The sequence below is a fragment of the Trachypithecus francoisi genome, unplaced genomic scaffold, assembly GCF_009764315.1.
Source record: "Trachypithecus francoisi isolate TF-2019V2 unplaced genomic scaffold, Tfra_2.0 Lachesis_group9, whole genome shotgun sequence".
Taxonomy (NCBI): Eukaryota; Metazoa; Chordata; class Mammalia; order Primates; family Cercopithecidae; genus Trachypithecus; species Trachypithecus francoisi.
In genome coordinates this window covers 69,290,193-69,306,577 of record NW_022681474.1, presented here as the reverse complement: position 1 = coordinate 69,306,577, position 16,385 = coordinate 69,290,193, and positions in this window count along the sequence as shown.

Below are 16,385 nucleotides of genomic sequence, written 5' to 3'. Positions count from 1 at the left end.
CTGGTATTTATAACTATCTTCTTCTACTACTCATTCTATATTTCCTTTGCTTTCAGCAAGCATCTTAGCTAATTGCGATTCTTTACCTGGTAGTGTGACTAAAACCTTCATTCCTGAAGAGTCTCACCTATTAGTAGTCCTGTTTGAATGGGGTTGTAGTTTTCCATTGGCCTTAATCACAGGACATGGTAACACTGAGAGACACTTTAATGGATCTCCTGTATTCCAGACATATTCTCTTTGCCTCCATTTTGGAGTAGTAGTTCGATTTCCCCTTGGTAGTCAGGACTAATCACCCCAGCTAACACCGTAACTCCCTTCTTTCCTGTTGATTCAATGAGACGAGGAGCCCAAGGTGGACAGGTACTAATCTTAAAAATCCCAGTTCTGTGAAATCATTGTTGTGTCTCCTGCTGGAAACGTTCTTCCTTCTTGAACAAGACCCCTAGGCCAGCAGAGCAGAATGTCATGGGAACAGGAAGTAAGCATTTTGTTAGTGAATTTCCAAGGGTGACAATAAGTGGTGTGGTGCTACTCCTGTTCCCACCTCTTGATTTCCAGACTCATGAATCCTGGCTATGAAAGAAACAATACCATGTAATTAGAGACTAATTTAGAGCATATACAGACTTCTGAAAAACTATGCCCCAGCCCTGCAAGGTTTTGGCAGTCACTTGCACTGTAACTGAACCTTCTAAAGGCCATTTTATTGCTCTGTCAAGCAAGCTGCTTCAGAATGGTGGTGATCATGGTAAGACCAGTGAATTCATGAGCATGGCCTCCTTACCACATTTCTTTTGCTGTGACGTGATTTCATTGATTAGAAGCAATGCTGTGAGGAATACCATGGCAGTGTATAAGGCAACCTGTAGATCCATGTATGGTAGCTTTGGCAGAAACACTGCACTCAGGGAAGAAAAATCCAGAGTAAGTGTGCATTCCAATAAGGACAAAATACTACCCTTTCCATGATGGAAATAATTCAATGTAATCAACCTACCACCAGTATCTGGCTGATCACACTGGGGAATAATGCCATATAGAGGGCTTAGTGCCAGTCTCTGCTGCTGGCATGTTGGGCATACAGCAGAGGCCATAGACAGGTGAGCCTTGGTGAGTGAAAGTCCATGTCGCTGAGCCCATGCTTAACCTCTTTCCCTATCACCATGACCACTTTATTCATAAGCCAATTGGGTGATAACAGGAGTGGTTGGGGAAAGAGGCTGACTGGTATCCACAGAATGGGTGACTCTGTCCACTTGATTTCAAAACCCCCTCTGCTGAGGTCACTTTTTGATGAGCATTCATGTAGGACACACATATTTTAACAATTTTTTTTTTCCATTCAGAGAGATATATTCATATACCTCTTCCCCGTGTTTCTTTGTCAGCAATTTTCCAATTATGTTTCTTCAAATTCCCTGACTATGCAGTCAAACCATTGACTACAGCCCATGAACTGGCATAGAATCACTTTTTCTCATTTCTCCTTTGTGGCAAAGTGTGTGCAACCAGGTACACTGTTCAAAGATCTACCCACTGGGAGGATTTTCCATCACGACTGTCCTTCAGGGATGTCCCTGAGAGGGGCTGTTGTGATGTAGTTGTCCACTTTTGAGGGGAATCTGTGGAGTCACTAACCTGGCTAAATTTATGATAATCCTGTCATTCTCCCAGATCCATTTGTCTTCTGCATAGGCCAAATAGGAGAGTTGAATGGAGATATGGTGTGAATTGCTATCCTGCATCTTTTCTTAACAGCAGCACTAATAATCTCTGCAATTCCTCAATGACTGTTATATTATTGGTGATTTACTATGTTCATGAGTAGAGGCCATTCTAGTGTTTTCACTTGGCTTTTCCCATCTTAATAGCCCTAACGACACAGATCAGAGAGCAAATGTGGGGATTCTCGCAGCTGCTATGTATGTCTATTTCAGTTATGCATCTGGAACTGGGAATGCATAATTGCATACCCACAGGATGGGTTTAGGGACACACTCGACCCACTATGAGATGGAACTGAACTAAAACCTTATTTATCACCTGACCTTCATAAGCTCCTACTCTGAATCGTGAGCCACAATGATGTTTAGTATTATTTCAGAGCTAGTGTCCAGTAGTCCCCCTAAAATTGGATTATTTTATTTTCCCTAATGCACTGGCCAAGATCTTTTTGGGGAAGACTGGGAGAAAGATTTACAGCATACATTTTTGGTAGTCTGTTGGAGTATTTCCTCAAGAGGAACTGGACTCCTCCTTACTTCAGGGGGGTTCTGGGCCTATAAATTGGCTCAAGTCTGAGAGTTGATTGAAAGATGGTGACTAACTTTATAATTTGAGATACACTTTTGTTTACTTGACTTGGAATTTTTCTGTTTATGCATATCAAATAAAACTTTAGCAGACTTTTATTTCATAATTATACATATTCCAAAACATCATGTAGTCAATTTTTTAAAATTATTTTTTATTATACTTTAAGTTCTGGGATACATGTGCAGAACGTTCAGGCTTGTTACATAGATATACATGTGCCATGGTGGTTTGCTGCACCCATCAACCTGTCATCTACATTAGGTATTTCTCCTAATGCTATCCCTCCCGTAGTCCCCCACCCCCCAATAGGCCTCAGTGTGTGATGTTCCCTCCATGTGTTTTCATTGTTCCACTCCTATGTATGAATGAGAACATGAGGTGTTTGGTTTTCTGTTCCTGTGTTAGTTTGCTGAGAATGATGGTTTCCAGCTTCACCCATGTCCCTGCAAAGGACATGAACTTATTCTTTTTTATGGCCACATAGTATTCCATGGTATATATGTGCCACATTTTCCTTATCCAGTCTATCATTGATGGGCATTTGGGTTGGTCCCAAGTGTTTGCTATTGTGAATAGTGCTGCAATAAACATACATGTGCATGTGTCTTTGTAGTAGAATGATCTATGATCCTTTGGTTTTTTACCCAGTAATGGAATTGCTGGGTCACATCTGGTTCTAGATCTTTGAGGAATCACCACACTGTCTTCCACAATGGTTGGACTAATTTACACTCCCACCAACAGTGTAAAAGTGTTCCTATTTCTCCACATCCTCTCCAGAATCTGTTGTTTCCTGACTTTCTAATGATTGCTATTCTAACTGGCATGAGATGATATCTCATTGTGGTTTTGATTTGCATTTCTCTAATGACCAGTGACGATGAGCTTTTTTTCATATGTTTGTTGGCCGCATAAATATCTTCTTTTGAGAAGTGTCTGTTCATATCCTTCACCCACTTTTTGATAGGGTCTTTGTTTTTCTTTAAATGTGTTTAAGTTCCTTGTAGATTCTGGATATTAGCCCTTTGTCAGAGGGATAGATTGCAAAAAATTTCTCTCATTCTATAGGTTGCCTGTGCACTCTGATGATAGTTTCTTTTGCTCTGCAGAAGTTTTCTAATTAGATCCCATTTGTCAATTTTGGCTTTTGTTGCAATTGCTTTTGGTGTTTTAGTCATGAAGTATTTGCCCATGCCTATGTCCTGAATGGGATTGCCTAGAGTTTCTTCTAGGGTTTTTACAGTTTTTTTTTTTTTTTTTTTTTTTTTTTTTTTTTGAGGCGGAGTCTCGCTCTGTCGCCCAGGCTGGAGTGCAGTGGCCGGATCTCAGCTCACTGCAAGCTCCGCCTCCCGGGTTTACGCCATTCTCCTGCCTCAGCCTCCCGAGTAGCTGGGACTACAGGCGCCCGCCACCTCGCCCGGCTAGTTTTTGTATTTTTAGTAGAGACGGGGTTTCACCGTGTTAGCCAGGATGGTCTCGATCTCCTGACCTCATGATCCGCCCGTCTCGGCCTCCCAAAGTGCTGGGATTACAGGCTTGAGCCACCGCGCCCGGCCGGGTTTTTACAGTTTTAGGTCTTACATTTAAGTCTTTAATCCATCTTGAGTTAATTTTTGTATAAAGTGTAAGGAAGGGATCCAATTTCAGTTTTCTGCATATGGCTAGCCAGTTTTCCCAACACCGTTTATTAAATAGGGAATCCTTTCCCCATTGCTTGTTTTTGTCAGGTTTGTCAAAGATCAGATGGTTGTAGATATGTGGGGTTATTTCTGAGGCCTCTGTTCTGTCCCATTAGTTTATATATCTGTTTTGGCACCAATACCATGCTGTTTTGGTTACTGTAGCCTTGTAGTATAGTTTGAAGTCAGGTAGTGTGATGCCTCCAGCTTTGTTCTTTTTGCTTAGGATTGTCTTGGCTATATGGGCTCATTTTTGGTTCCATATGAAATTTAAAGTAGTTTTTTTTTTCTAATTCTGTGAGGAAAGTCAATGGTAGCTTGATGGAAATAGCATTGAATCTATAAATTACTTTGTGCAGTTTGGCCATTTTCAAGATAATGATTCTTCCTATACAGGAGCATGGAATTTTTTTCCATTTGTTTGTGTCCTCTTTTGTTTCCTTGAGCAGTGGTTTGTAGTTCTCCTTGCAGAAGTCCTTCACATCCCTTGTAAGTTGTATTCCTAGGTATTTTATTCTGTTTGTAATTATTTAAGTTATTAAACTTATTTGTAGTAAATAAGTTCAAGTTCTCTTTGAACTTACTTATTTCTGCCTTAGTTTTGCTATTTACCCAGTTGTCATTCAGGAGCAGTTTTGTTCAGTTGTGAGTGGGAGTTCACTCATTATTTGGCTCTCTGTTTGTCTGTTATTGGTACATAGTAATGCTTGTGATTTTTGCACATTGATTTTGTATCCTGAGACTTTGCTGAATTTGCTTATCAGCTTAAGGAGATTTTGGACTGAGATGATGGGGTTGTCTAAATATACAATCATGACATCTGCAAACAGAGACAATTTGACTTCCTCTCTTCCTATTTGAATATGCTTTATTTCTTTCTCTTGCCTGATTGCCCTGTCCAGAACTTCCAATTCTATGTTGAATTGGAGTGGTGAAATAAGGCATCCTTGCCTTGTGCCAGTTTTCAAAGGGAATTCTTCCAGCTTTTGCCCATTCAGTATGATACTGGCTGTGGGTTTGTCATAAGTAGTTCTTATTATTCTGAGAAACATTCATTCAGTGCCTAGTTTATTGACTGTTTTTAGCAATGAAGGGGTGTTGATTTTATTGAAGGGCTTTTCTGGATCTATTGAGATAATTGTGTATTTTTTGTCTTTGGTTCCGATTATGTGATGGATTACATTTATTGGTTCACGTATGTTGAACCAGCTTTGCATCCCAGGGATGAAGCCAACTTGATCTTGGTGAGTAAACTTTTTGATGTGCTGTTGGATTCAGTTTGCCTATTATTTATTGAGGATTTTCTTATCAATGTTTATTAGGGATATTAGCGTGAAATTATCTTTTTTTGTTGTGTCTCTGCCAGGTTTTGGTAACAGGATGATGCTGGCCTCATAAAATGAGTTAGGGAGGAGTCCCTCTTTTTCTTTTTCTTTTTTTTTTTTTTTTTGAGACGGAGTCTCGCTTTGTCGCCCAGGCTGGAGTGCAGGGGCGCGATCTCGGCTCACTGCAAGCTCCGCCTCCCGGGTTTACGCCATTCTCCTGCCTCAGCCTCCTGAGTAGCTGGGACTACAGGCGCCCACCATCTCGCCCGGCTAGTTTTTTGTATTTTTTAGTAGAGACGGGGTTTCACCGTGTAGACCAGGATGGTCTCCATCTCCTGACCTCGTGATCCACCCGTCTCGGCCTCCCAAAGTGCTGGGATTACAGGCTTGAGCCACCGCGCCCGGCCCTCTTTTTCTATTGTTTGGAAAAGCTTCCGAAGGAATGCTACCAACTCCTCTTTCTACTTCTGGTCTAATTTGGCTGTGAATCCATCTCGTACTGGGCTTTTGTTGTTTGGTAGGCTATTAGTTACTGCTTCAATTTCAGAACTTGCTATTGGTCTATTCAGGGATTCGACTTCTTCCTGGTTTAGCCTTGGGAGGGTGTATGTGTCCCAGAATGTATCCATTTCTTCTATATTTTTTAATTTATATCCATAGAGTTGTTTATAGTATTCTCTGATGGTAGTTTGCATTTCTGTGGGATCAGTGGTGATATCCCCTTTATCATTTTTTATTGTGTGTATTTGATTTTTCTCTCTTTTGTTCTCTATTAGTCTGGCTAGTGGTCTATTTTGTTAATCTTTTCAAAAAGCAGCTCCTGGATTCATTGATTTTTTTGAAGGGATTTTTGTGTCTCTATCTCCTTCAGTTCTGCTCTGATCTTAGTTATTTCATATCTTCTGCTAGCATTTGAATTTGTTTGCTCTTGCTTCTCTAGTTCTTTTAATTGTGATCTTAGAATGTGGATTTTAGATCTTTCCTGCTTTCTCATGTGGGCATTTAGTGCTATAAATTTCCTTCTAAACACTGGTTTAGCTATGTCCCAGAGATTCTTGTACATTTTGTCTTTGTTCTCATTGGATTCAAAGAATTTATTTATTTCTGCCTTAGTTTTGTTATTTACTCAGTTGTCATTCAGGAGCAGATTGTTCAGTTTCCATATAGTTATGTGGTTTTGAGTGAGTTTCTTAATTCTGAGTTCTAATTTGATTGTGCTGTGGTCTGAGAGACTGGTATGATTTATAGTCTTTGGCATTTGCTGAGGAGTGTTTTCCTTCCAATTATGTGTTCAATTTCAGAATAAGTGCTGTGTGGTGCTGAGAAAAATGTATATTCTGTTGATTTGGGGTGGAGAGTTCTGTAGATGTCTATTAGGTCCACTTGGTCCAGAGCTGAATTCAAGTCCTGAATATTCTTGTTTATATTCTGTCTCATTGATCTAATATTGACAATGGGGTGTTAAAAGTCTCCCACTATTATTTTGTGGGAGTCTGAGTCTCTTTGTAGGTCTCTAAGAACTTGTGTTATTAATCTGGGTGCTCCTGTATTCAAAGCATATATATTTAGGATAGTTAGATCTTTTTGTTTCAGTGATCCCTTTACCATTATGTAATGCCCTTCTTTGTGTTTTTTGATTTTTGTTGATTTAAAGTCTGTTTTATCAGAGAATAGGATTGCAACCCGTGCCTCTTTTTTTTTTTTGCTTTCCATTTGCTTGTTAAATATTCTTCCATCCCTTTATTTTGAGCCTATGTTTGTCTTTGCATGTGAGATGGGTCTCCTAAATACAGCACTCTGATGGTTCTTGACTGTTTATCCAATTCTCCAGTCTGTGTCTTTTAACTGAGGAATTTAGCCCATTTACATTTAAAGTTAATATTGTTATATGTGAATTTGATCCTGTCATTATGATGCTAGCTGGTTATTTTGCACATTAGTTAATGCAGTTTCTTCATAGTGTTGATGGTCTTTACATTTTGGTATGTTTTGCAGTGGCTGGTACTGGTTTTCCTTTCCGCTCTTTAGTGCTTCCTTCAGGAACTTTGTAAGGCAGGCCCAGTGGTGACAAAATCCCTCAGCATTTGCTAGCCTGGAAATGATTTTATTTCTCCTTCACTTATGAAGCTTAGTTTGGCTGGAACTGAAATTCTGGGTTGAAAATTCTTTTCTTTAAGAAAGTTGAATATTGGCCCTCACTCTCTTCTGGCTTGTCAGGTTTCTGCAGAGCGATCTGCTGTTAGTTTGATGGACTTCCCTTTGTGGGTAACCCGACCTTTCTCTCTGGCTGTCCTTAACATTTTTTCCTTTTTTTCAACCTTGGTGAATCTGACGATTATGTGTCTTGGGGTTGCTCTTCTCGAGGAATGTCTTTGTGGTGTTCTCCGTATTTCCTGAATTTGAATGTTGGCCTGCCTTGCTAGGTTGGGGAAGTTCTCCGGGATAATATCCTGAAGTGTGTTTTCCACCTTGGTTTCATTCTCCTTGTCACTTTCAGGTACACCAGTCAGACATAGATTTGGTCTTTTCACATAGTCCCCTATTTTTTGGAGGCTTTGTTCATTCCTTTTCATTCTTTTTTCTCTAATCTTGTCTTCATGCTTTATTTCATTAAGTTGATCTTCAATCTCTAATATCCTTTCTTCTGCTTGATTGATTCAGCTTGTATACTTGTATATGCTTCACAAAGTTCTTGTGCTGTGTTTTTCGGCTCCATTAGGTCATTTATGTTCTTCTCTAAACTGGCTATTCTAGTTGGCAGTTCTTCTAACCTTTTATCAAGGTTCTTAGCTTCCTTGCATTGGGTTAGAACATGCTCCTTTAGCATGTAGGAGTTTGTTATTACCAACCTTCTGGAGCCTACTTCTGTCAATTCATCAATCTCATTTTCTGTCCAGTTTTTGCCCTTGCGGGTGAGGAGTTGTGATCCTTTGCAGAAGAAGAGGCATTCTTTTTTTGGAACGTTCAGCATTTTTGTGCTATGTTTTTCCTCATCTTCATGGTTTTATCTACCTTTGATCTTTGATGTTGGTGACATTCAGATTAGGTTTTTTGTGTAGGCATCCTTTTTGTTGATGTTGATGTTATTGCTTTCTGTTTCTTAGTTTTCCTTTTAACAGTCAGGCCTCTCTGCTGCAAGTCTGCTGGGCTTTGCTGGAGGTTCACTCCAGACCCTATTTGCCTGGGTATCACCAGTGGAGGCCGCAGAACAGCAAAGATTGCTGACTGCTCCTTCCTCTGGAAGCTTCATCTCAAAGGGGCACCTGCCGGATGCCAGCCAGAGCTCTCCTGTATGAGGTGTTTGTTGAACCCTGCTGGGAGGTGTCTCCCAATCAGGAGGCATGGGGGTCAGGGACCTGCTTGAGGAGGCAGTCTGACCCTTAGAAGAGCTTGGGTACTGTGCTGGGAGATCTGCTGCTCTCTTCAGAGCTGACAGACAGGAATATTTAAGTCTGCTGAAGCTGGGCCCACAGCCACCCCTTTCCCCAGGTGCTTTGTCCCAGGGAGATGGGAGTTTTATCTATAAGTCCCTGACTGGGGCTGCTGTCTTTCTTTGAGAGATGCCCTGGACAGAGAGGAGGAATCTAGGGAGGCTGTCTGGATACAGTGACTTTGTCACGCTCTGGTGTGCTCCACCTAGTTTGAACTTCCTGGCGGCTTTGTTTACATTGTGAGGGGAAAGCTGCCCACTCAAGCCTCAGCAAGGGCCGATGCCCCTCCCCCAACCAAGCTTGAGGTACCACATCAACTTCAGACTGCAGTGCTGGCAGTGAGAATTTCAAGTCAGTGGATCTTAGCTTGCTAGGTTCCATGGGAGGGAGATCCACTGAGCAAGACCACTTGGCTCCCTGGCTTCAGCCCCCTTTCCAGGACAGTGAATGGTTCTGCCTCTCTAGTGTTCCAGGCGCCACTGGGGTATGAAAGAAAAAACTCCTGCAGCTAGCTCAGTGTCTGCCCAAACGGCTGCCCAATTTTGTGCTTGAAACCCAGGGCCCTGGTGGTGTAGGCACCCAAGGGAATCTCTTGGTCTGCGGGTTGCAAAGACCATGGGAAAAGCGTAGTATCTAGGCTGGATAACACTGCCCCTCTCATGGCACAGTCCCTCAAGGCTTCCCTTGGCTAGGGGAGGAAGTTCCTTGAGCCCTTATGCTTTCTGGGTGAGGTGATGCCCCACCATGCTCTGCTTGCCCTCTGTGGGCTACACACACTTTCTAAGAAGTCCCAATAAGATGAACCGGGTACCTCAGTTGGAAATGCAGAAATCACCCACCTTCTACGTTGGTCTTGCTGTCAGCTGCAGACCAGAGCTGTTCCCATTCAGCCATCTTGCCAGCCCTTGGTACATGATTAATATAAACAATTTTTATTTGTCAGTTAAAAAATACATATGTTTTAATAAAAGAATAATCTTACTATTTCACTTCTAAGTACATCATGATTAAACTAGCTAATTCCATAGGTCTGGGCAAGTCAGACTATCCTGATTTCTGCTTTCATCCTGCTGCTCATTACAGTAACCAAGCCCAGCTTGCCTTTGGTGGTTGAGTTCTACCACTTAGTCTCTGACATCCCAGGAACCAGTTACTCCCGTTGCATTTAGATTTTCCAGTTCAGTGACTGCAGTTCCCACTATGAAGTGTGACATGCAGAAAGAGTGAACTCAGAGTTCTTCAGAGATCCTGGGGTGTCTCTCACAAATTTATTTCTCATAGAGTGGTGGAAAGTATATCTTCTGTACCCTCCCAGTGTGGGTGGGTAGTTATCAAATTGTAAATTCATTCTAATATTCTAACCTCCTAAGCCTTTGAATCTCTTTCTCTACACTAAACCAAGGTATAGCCAGCATTTCCAATTTGCTCACAGTGGACCATCCTTTGGTTCCTGTTCTAGCCAGGCAACCAAACTATAGAACCCTTTCTATCCACAGACGCTACAACATTAAATGCAGAATTTCTGCTAAATGAGCACATATCAGTAAATATGGCCTGATCCTACTTTATCTTCCTGCCACCATTACCCCATACTGTTAGTATCATAACCACACACATTCTCTGGATTCTGTCTTGTAAATTAGAAAGCTCAAGAAGTGCTTTGTGAGTGTAGCTTACATCCTCATGGGTCATATTTTATACCTCACTTTTAGAAGTCTACTGAAACTTGAGTCCAATTATAGGCCTGGAAGCAAAGATGAGTGATAAGGGGTGTCCTGAGGAAAATCAGCTTCGAATTACATGGCAACTGCCTTAGGGGAGTCCATTACTGTTTTCATTGCTCAAGGAAGACAAGGTCAATCCCCTTGGATGGATACAAAGGCCCAGACTATTGTGACTACAGACAGAGGCAGAAACCACTGAGGGTTGAGAGACTGATACCCATGGGAGTAGTGATGTCATTGCCACTGGGGGTGGGGAGACCAATATCTCTGGGGGTGGTGTTGCCATTGTCACCAGAGGTGAAGAGACCATTGCCACTAGGATTTAGAAGGCCACTTCCATTGGGGGTGAGAAATCTTCTTCCATTGGTATGGAAGACTTACCAGAATTTAGGGGTGAATGTATCTAGTTTCATCAAGATCTTTCCACACATCCCCACTGCAACATATATAGGATCCCCTTTTTTTTTCCAGTCAATACCCTCACCCTAAGAGTAGACATCATTCAAAGATGAGAGTTCAACTTGCACTGTGATTTAACCAGTTGCAAGAGAGGTTTTGTGTTTAATTTTTAGCAATTTCAGCCCGCCCTTCAACTACAGAAAATAAGGGACCCCTTCAGGACACACACAGATGCTCTTAGATCATTTATTTGGTACTTGAGCTAGGAATTTGAGTCCTGGAGCTAATTCTTTTCTTTACCAATTCATCCACTGATGTTATCAGGTGAGACTGGGTGTGTTCAGGGTGGTAGGGCCATAGACATATCCAGTGACATTAGAAGCAATCAACAAACATAATTATATTCATTAGTTTTCCAAAAATGTTTGAAAGTATCATTTACAGAGTCACTTAGCCCCTTGTTTCTTATACATGGTTGATTAGAATTATACAATACAGATATGTTACATATTTTTTATAAACAGTTCATGCCATGGACTATCAGTATTCTCTTTACTAACAAAAGAGAGTCATCACTGTCTTTAGTCAGATTAGGGAATCAGTTCTAGATACCCCAGGAACAATTCAGAAAACTCACCCTTAAAATTTTGTTTTCCTAGAACTACTCTAAACACTAAAATCTGTATTAGCCAGGGTTCTCCAAAGAAGTTAAGAAGGCTGAGAAGTCTCATAATCTGCTGTCTGCAAGCTGGAAGCCCAGGGATGCCAAAGTGCTACTTTGGATAGTTTCAGCTTAAATCTGGTGACCTGGGAACCATGGAAACCAGTAGTGTAATTCACAGTTCAAGTGCAAAGTCCTGAGAACTGAGGTGTCAATGATTAAGTTCTGGTCCAAATTGAAGGTTCAAGAACCAGAAGCCCTGATGTTCAAGGGCAGGAAAATATCAATGTTCTAGCTCAAGCAGAGAGCACATTTGCCCTTCTTCTGCCTTTTGCTCTATTGAGTCTTTCAACAGATTGGATGATGTCCATTCAAACTGGGGAGATCTTTGCTTAGATCTTTACTCAGTCTGTAGATTCAAATGTTAATCTCTTCCAGAAGTCCCCTCACAGATGTACCATCTTTCTGAGTATTCCTTAGCCCTGTCAAATTGACACCTAAAATTAACCATCACAATATCCAATACTGAACTTATGATTTCAAAATCCCCACTGACTTGCATCACCTCAACATTTTTCCCTTCATGGTAAGTCATTGATCTGTTCTTTTGACTTCTCAGGACAAAAATGTTAGATAACATTTTTTTTTTTCCTTTTTAACAAAAGTCACTGTTTCCACCCTGACTACCCAGAGTCTGCTATTACTAGAGCAATCAAGTTGGTCAGATAATATCAGTTCTCTGCTTTAAAGACTCATAGCTTACTATTTCACATGGCTTGAGAAAATCCAAATCCTTAGGAATAGCCTGTGGTTACTTATCTCTTGTAAGTCTCCAGCTCACTAGCTTTGCTCCAACCACACTGACCTCTTTGCTTTCTCCGTAAAATGTCAGACATGATCTTTCTTTCCTTAAGACTCTTGTACTTACTAATCAATATACCTCTAGCATTCTTTCCCCCGAATAACCACATGGTTCATTCCAGTACTTCCTTAAGTCGTTCTTAAATGTTAAATTTCCAGTGTCACCTTCTCTAACCACTATATAAAAAAGAAGACTCCCATCCCAGACACACCCATACACTCACAGACACCCCTCTCTGGTACTCACTTTCTTTTCATCTATCTCTAAATGAAATAAGTCAATCAATCTAGCAATCTATCTATCTAATCTAATCTATTCATCTCGATAATTTTATTATTTTTCTGCCTTACCCTGCTAAGTATAGCTCTTTATAGTTGGAAGAGTTTTCCTAGTTAGGTTTATTGTTGTTTGTCCCATAACTAGAATAGTACCTGGGGCATTACATGTTTTCCCTCATAGGAGGTAAGTCATTCTTTTAGCACAATTGTAGAAAATTGCTGAGTTTCAGTCTATACCTTAATTCTGAAATTCAGCAATCTAAACTTCTGATTTATTTCTCTAAGCTGGTTAGACCTGTTCATTTCAGTCCCGTCACGCCATAGGTCTTGTGTTCATTGTGCTGTGCATATTCTCCTCTAGTAATGGCAACTCCATCCCAAAAACTTGGCTTTCACAGTGCATTATAGATAATTTTATTAATGGTTTCACCTTGCAAACTATAGGCTGCCAGATCCAATTATCTTAAGATGAACCAGTCTTTACTTCTCATTCTCACCTGGGCCAGTGACCAATATCAGGTTTTAGGTCGCTTTCCTATAACACACTCTAACGTAATGTTTTTAAATTTGTGTTTGAGAGGCAAACAAGATTAACCAACTCTGAGTAATTGAAATAGAAAAAAAAAATGTTCTTCAAAACATGATATTTCTCCAACAGTGTTTGGGGATTTATGAGGCAAGTTTCATGAAAAGGGCAGGAAATAATGGAGACTAAGAGAGGTTGGAACTACAACCAGAATCATGCTTTGGGTCCACACAATGGTAAGTTTCCCAAATACACAATGAGTTTCAAATTCAGAGCGAGCAAATTTGAGAGAATGTGAAATATTTACTATTCCAATTGTTTTTTATCCTCTTCCACCTTCTTCCTAATCAATCAGATGTTCGTATTACAAAGTTAACTTTAGTGTTATTTTTTATTTGTTTATATTTAGCAATGTTGAGTGAGTTATTTAAATTCTTTAAATTTCCTTAGGAGTTAATACAATATCAGCAATAGACCAATATTTTGAGAATTATATTAGCCAGTCTAATTTCTTGGTGTTTGGAGATATCTCACAGCCTACATGAAAGATAAGAAATCCTCCTAAACTTATACCACAGATTAGTAACTTTTCTATTCATTTTGCTTATTTTCCATTGCATTTCTCCCTTTGAGACATTAATACACCATGCAAAATAAAGTTTATATGTTTCAGAAGTAAAATAGCAAGTTAACATAATTTTTTTCCTCAAACTCTCCAATGTCTTTGTTTTCATCATGATATATATTACTTAGTGTTTCTCTTCAATTAAGAAAATACAATGCAAGTCTGACCTGATCTATCTTAAACTTTATAATGGGGCTGACATTTTGCAGTGACACTAGCATTGTGTTTCTGGGTCAAAGTTAAATACTACTAACATTTCTTTTATTTATGAAGGAAAGAAAAGACAGCATTGCCATATGCTTTAATCATTTACGTGAGTTGCTTAACAAAAAATTGAAAGGCCTTCAGGCTCAAGCAATGTTTGCTGCTGAGCATTCAATTGCAATTGCATGCTTCCTAACCAAGCTCAAAGCAGCCTACAACTAAATTTCCATTTCAATTTCCTAAGCTTGACAACTCAGAGTTACATTTAGAGTAATTCTATAGCAGGGCAAAGGAGATGGATATTCTAGAAATACTAATAATTTGCCTTGAAAGTCAAGTTGAAATTTACTTAATGATATTTGAGAAACGTATTTTACCTAGACATAGGTGAGACATAAATAACGTGATGTGTAGTATAACTAAAACGTTGAGTATTAACATTTTCCTCATTCTTTCTGTGTATCATCACTACAGTTTACATGTGTTTTACCATTTTACCTAAGCAGGTTGTATATGCAGTCCTGAGTTTTATCGTTTAAAAATATTTGATATGAAGTTATTTCTCAAGTGGAATTTTTCATCTCTCTCTCAAACCTAGTCCCATTTTGTCAAAGCTTTTCTATCTTCCTCTGCATGTGAAGAGGAATTTCTAATTGGATATAGGCACAAACAATTGTGTATAGGGTTATTTTATGTTAAAATTAAGATGTTTTCTTCTGTTTCATCTCTTATAAATCTTCTTTTTGTGTTTTATCTCCATGCCAATTTTACATGGCTGGGTGTGTGGACTCAGAGTGCCTCTTGAGGACCAGCTATCTTTTTTCTCTCTGCTGCGTACCTATGCATTCAGTTCCAAATATTTAAATTGGCATGGGGAAGTAATAAATAAATAAATAAATAAATCTTTCTTAGAACTTAAATTTAAGTCATGTGTTTTAATTCTACATTTTACCATGAATTGAATAAATAAATATTTAAATGCATTCATGAACCAATGGATAAAGAAAAATGCATATATTAATTAATGCATTGATTTGATTCAACTAGGACAATATAAAGACCTGATTTGTTTGTATTTACTTAGCAAGCCATTATTCCAGCATTATAGATTGTTATAGCAATAGCCCTCAATTTAATCATGGCTGTCTGTATCCATGCTCTTGAGAAGACTAAAATCCATTTATACTTGGCTTGGTCATGTGACTTGCTTTGGACGGCAAGCCCTGGGATAACAGGTATATGTGACACATGGAGGGACTTCAATGTGCTTCTGCTTTGGAATATACCTTACTTTGTTGTTTCTGTGACAACTGTGATCACCGCCATGAGAATGAGTCCCAGGGTAGCCTGATGGTCATAGCCACAGATGATAGGAAGCACTGACCCCCAGACCTGTGGGTTAGTTCATTCTAGACAAATCAGCCCAAGCTGACTGTAGGTGATGTGGAAGCTCCATCCTTACCAGTGGAAAAACCACTTAACTGATTCAAACCCATACTGACACTGCGCAGAATTGATTCTTGTTTTCAGGCATTGAGGTTTGGGATAGATTACTTCACAGCAAAAGCAAACAATGACATCCAACTGTAAACTGTTTGTTACCACAATACTATAATGTCAGCTGAGTGTAAGGATTGCTATTTGATATTATTTATTATATAGTGTCTAATCATTCTAGATGTTAGTATCCTATATTTTTTATAGTGCTGCTTTTAGGGAAATTCTGGAAAAATTTCCCAAATCAATGCCATAAATGAGATATTCTTGTATGAGATATGTGTTTGCTATGGTCTCAGGGATTCTGTTGCCTCTAGTGAACCAATCAGTTAACTCACAAGAAAGAACAAAACAAATTAAAATTAGTGAACACTCTGCATTTTATATAGAATATCAATAGGATGTTGTTTTGTGCCAGTGTGTCTATGATTGTGATGAATTAGTAAAACTTATTTATGTAATGGACCCAAAACTTGAATTTTCTATTTTATGTCTCTGTTAATTCTATATGTTAGAAAGCAGCAATGATCAGTAGTTGATCTAAGGTATATCAACTTTTTTCCTTGACTTTTTGCCACTTAACTTTCATAATATTAGTCAAGATGGAAAGGCAACTTGAACAATTTCTTGTAATGAAAGTGCCATCATTTATAGAACTATCTCTTAGGCATTCACAACTACCTGAAGTAGTCATCTCTAGAATAACTCCCTCATGGTCTGTCACTCTCTAACACAGTGAAATAAAATAAGGCCAGATAAAAATTCACTCGTGTGAAGAAATATTTCCTTAGGGAATTGTTGCAACTGTGATTTTTTGGAAAAATTGAATAGCGTTAATCTTAACCAGAAACAAAT